At 38.0% G+C, this 3,680-nt stretch overlaps 1 long non-coding RNA gene across 1 annotated transcript; it reads right to left on the reverse strand.

The window, feature by feature from the left end:
• Positions 1-529: 529 nt before the first annotated feature.
• Positions 530-1,127, reverse strand: LOC113470025. The gene is made up of 2 exons (XR_003393242.1): positions 897-1,127; positions 530-578 (listed from the first exon to the last, which is right to left on the reverse strand). It is a non-coding gene; the product is annotated as an uncharacterized LOC113470025 (long non-coding RNA).
• Between the last annotated feature and the right edge of the window lie 2,553 nt (positions 1,128-3,680).

A 3,680-nucleotide genomic window follows, 5' to 3' on the forward strand; every position in this document is an offset into this window, starting at 1 on the left:
AACCACCAATGGTTCCAATCATGCAATGTTCATGATGGATTTCAAAAAAAATTGTTCACTTATAGCTTATAGGTAATATTTATTCTAAAAATCCCATTTATTTCCTAGTGTTTAGTTATTAGGTAGACAATTACATGCAGGGTCGATGACATGCAGTTATGTACTTTTTTGAAAGAGGTTTGATAGAGAGAACTGTAACTGTTAAGGTGTTATCGTCTCGAAATCGAAGAGAGAAGGAATACAGGATAGGAGAACGACCATTATTTCAGGATGAAATCCGTCCCGGGCGGGAATCGAACCCGCGAGCTAACGCTTTCAAGGCATACGAGTCATGTGCACGAAATTTTCTCATTCGTACGGACTCGTCCTTCTTCTCTTAAATTTGATTGGCGGTAGGTGCTAGAGAGAATAAAGGCAAAGGTACTCACAGCAAAGCTTTGTTTGGCATTGGTAGCGTCTCTTGGTAACGATAGAGAGAATGTTGGTGCCCCCAGTATAGCTTCTGGACTCACTGGTGATGATTCTAGTCCTCCGTCTGAACTGGTTTCCTCTAGATCTTGCTGAGGAGTCCATGCAGCCTGAGGGAATAGAATAGAATCAGTGGTTGAGTGGTAGAGCTCTTATAAGAGAACCTTGCCACTTACAAGAATCCCGGAAAATGCTAGACCGGGAAAGCCGAAATTTATCTCAGATAAGAATCTGAAGACTATTTATTGGCACAGTTTTCACGTTGAAGAATCGGGACCACAGAAATTAAACTTGGTGTTAATTTACCTCTAGGATTAAGCAAATCTGATTGGTTAATTTCAAACTTTGCAGCCAATCAGATTGCTTAATTCCATGTGTTCAACTTAAACCGAGCTTAAACTCCGATTGTGGTCCCGGCCATTACATACCTGAGAGTTCTGTGCAGAGTATAGATGTGGACTAGCATCTCGAGATATGCCCGAGTCCACAGACTTGTCTGTCACATGAGGGACCACCAGGTCATCTTCCTCCCCTCCACTCTGGTGAGAGAGGGGAGGGGATTCCAGGGACGACAGTAGGCGCCAAGCAGCAGTGGGGGAAAAGCGGGGGATGTCTAACTGCTTGCGAGGTAGAGTGGGACGTAGATGTAGGGAGATGTTGTTTATCTGAGAAACCAATAGATGAGGACAAATGAGAACAAAGAGGGGTTTGATACATTGATTTTTTTTCTTTTTTTTTCTGAAGAGTTTTGACAGAGGGAACCGTGACTGCTAAGGTCTTATCGTCCCGAAATCGAAGAGAGAAGGAAGACAGGATAGGAGAAAGCCAGCCGTTCCGAGAACGAACATTATCCCATCAGTATAAAATCCGCCCTGGTTGATTGAACTGTAACAAAAGGGTTAAAACAGATAAGATTCGTTCTCGGAACGGCTGGCTTTCTCCTAAGCTGTCTTTCTCTCCCTTCGATTTCGGGATGACGTGACCTTAGCAATCGTAGTTCACACTAAAATAAAAATAGTCCAGCTTTAACAAAACTTCCAGCCTGATACGTTCGTTCAATTATATCCAGTTATAATCCACCTACATCTCTAATCCTAAGTCTATTCTATTCTACTCTTAGTTCTGTTCTATTCTACTCTTAGTTCTGTTCTATTCTACTCTTAGTTCTGTTCTATTCTACTCTTAGTTCTGTTCTATTCTACTCTTCAATTTTCGAACCTAATAAAATTCAATGTAAAATGTTGAAAAAAAAAAATCAATTTTGAAATCCAAACTGTAACTTTTTTTTTTGAAAAGTCAAAAATTCAATAGCTGTCTAATGTTACCTGGTAATATTGGGTGTATAATCCTTATAGTCTCGACTGGGTTGCTTGTATTCCGACAGCACATGTGTGTATAGACGCAACTGCTGTCGAATATCTGCCTTCTCTCGTTCTCTCTTCCGCTGAAATTCTGCCTCTACTCTCTGCATGGTTTCCAACTCCATGAGTCTTTGTCTCTCTAGAATAGAATATGAATAGTAGAATAGACTCAAAATAGAATAGAATAGAATCTGTCTTTAGGTGCTGGGTCATAATTAATCCTGAGTCATAATTAATCCTGAGTTAATAGGTACATAGTCACTGCAAGGAACACGAAAATTTTTCTCTCACGACATAAATTTCATTCACACAAATTTGTATACAAAATTGAAAATACCATAATGGAAATCAAAAATGCTTGGAAAACTGGAGAAGATCATCCACATACTTGAAGCTTAAAGCTCCAAAGGAACAAGAAGCAATTGTCATAAGAAGAAAGAATATTTATGAAAGAATTAATTGCCAAAGACCTGAGCTGTTCCCTCCTCAGGTCGACACAAACTTGAGCTGTTCTCCTAAAGTTTTAGACGAGGAGGGTTCAGCTCAAAGTTTATTGAGCTCGTGATTGAAATATTCAGAAGAATAAAATAAAAAATCCTACAAAAAAAAAAAAGAAAAAAAAAAAAAAAAAAACAACAGCAAAACCACACAATACGTAAGTAGGTAATAGGTACCTACGTATTTATTATGTCTAGGAAAAAGCACCGTCTTATCAATAGATAATAGGTACCTATATGTATATGTAGGTATCTATTACTTTAGGATACCTACATATGTATAGCTACTGTAGATCGATTAAAACTAGGTATTAAAGATCGATTAAACAACTAGGGTAAGTGTACCATTTATTCGCCCACCTGTACCATACGCCACATAAGTCTGAACTGGACGAACTTTTTCAAGATCCAATTTCATCAAAAGAAAGGGCTTTAAAAACTGCTAGAAACCAGTGATTTCAAAATTGTAGTCATAAAACAAAAATTAGAAACAAATAAATGTGGGCAGGTGGACCAATAAATGGTACGTTTTTTAAGTGGGCGAATAAATGGTACACTTACCCTATACCAATTTTTTATGTCCGGGGGGAAAAAGTAGCGTCGTACTTTGCAGAGATGTAAAGTTGTAAACCTATCACTATCACTGTAGAAATACCTACTGTAGATCAATTAATAACAATATCCGATTGGCATATTTTGACAATTCCGAGGTAGGTACATAGGTACATAATACATAAATGTATTACCATACACATTCTTTATCCTATTACATTAGACCTATAGGTAAGGTACATACCTAACAGTTCCCTCTGTCAAACCTCTTAAAAAAAAAAAATCCTCAGCCACAAGCTACCCGCTTCCTTACAATAACTTCACCCAGCTTGAGTACCTAAGCTCGGGATAAGCCAGCAGCCCAGACGGCCATCCATCCAGATACTAACCTCGCGTAACTTCGGTGATTCATTGGAAACTTATGCATTGAACGTGCTATCGCCGCGCCGCTGGCAACATTTCTATTTTGAATAATGAGTAGGTTGTACGTTGTACCTATATACATAGGTACCTAATATTATATAGTTATGAAAGCTCAAGTACCTAGGTATTAACTTTTCTATTATGTCTGAGTATGATATAATAGGTACCTACCTTCTTATTTCCTTAACATACATAATTAATAAGTGATAACTACTTCGCATAATAAGTGTGATAAAACCACTTGTTTTACTAATTATTCTTATATTAACACAGTTCGTATCTATAACACCTATCATACGATAGTAGATAGTACTATCATATAGTTATGATAGTATACTCATGGGCGTAACCAGGATTATGCCTAAGGGGGGGCCCGCTA

This window comes from Diaphorina citri, unplaced genomic scaffold, assembly GCF_000475195.1.
Source record: "Diaphorina citri unplaced genomic scaffold, Diaci psyllid genome assembly version 1.1 scaffold1347, whole genome shotgun sequence".
In the NCBI taxonomy this organism is placed as follows: Eukaryota; Metazoa; Arthropoda; class Insecta; order Hemiptera; family Psyllidae; genus Diaphorina; species Diaphorina citri.